The following is a 516-nucleotide window of genomic DNA, read 5'->3' on the forward strand; positions in this document are numbered from 1 at the left end:
TTTTTTAATGTACATTGATGTTTTACTTCAGCAGGAAATCCCCTTTTTTAATGCAATGTAATGAGTCACTACTGCTGTTTGCTTCAAGCTGTTTGCTTCAAGCTGAAGGGGATTCCAACTATTTAGTTGTATTACTGCTATATATAATCCTGTTCCACTGTGTAGGTTGTAGCTTTGAAAGAGAGAAAGGTTTGACAGAGCTGTAGGTTAAACAAGCAATGTCGCCACTAGTTTTGTTTAATAAATTGGAGAATAATAGTTATTCCAGTGAATAGTAAGCATCTTAGGAATTTAATAGGTCAAAATGCATCTCAAATTAAAAAAAGATGCTGAGCATTTTAGTATCTAGAAAGTTCGGTAGGGGTGTGGGGAGGTGGGTGGGGAGGAGGGGAACAATGCATGATAGCTTGTGAGTCCAGTAACAAATATTATTATTTCTTCAGCAAGAAGCACAGTCCGGTTTGAGTTTTTGTGTGTGCTTGGAATCAAAACTGAATTGCTCTTTTTTTTTTTTTT

At 36.0% G+C, this 516-nt stretch overlaps 1 protein-coding gene across 2 annotated transcripts in view; it reads left to right on the forward strand.

Moving 5' to 3' along the window:
- Window positions 1–516, forward strand: part of TNIP3 (TNFAIP3 interacting protein 3) — a 63,191-nt gene that overhangs the window by 576 nt on the left and 62,099 nt on the right. The window lies entirely within an intron of this gene.

Source organism: Meleagris gallopavo, chromosome 4, assembly GCF_000146605.3.
Source record: "Meleagris gallopavo isolate NT-WF06-2002-E0010 breed Aviagen turkey brand Nicholas breeding stock chromosome 4, Turkey_5.1, whole genome shotgun sequence".
NCBI lineage: Eukaryota > Metazoa > Chordata > Aves > Galliformes > Phasianidae > Meleagris > Meleagris gallopavo.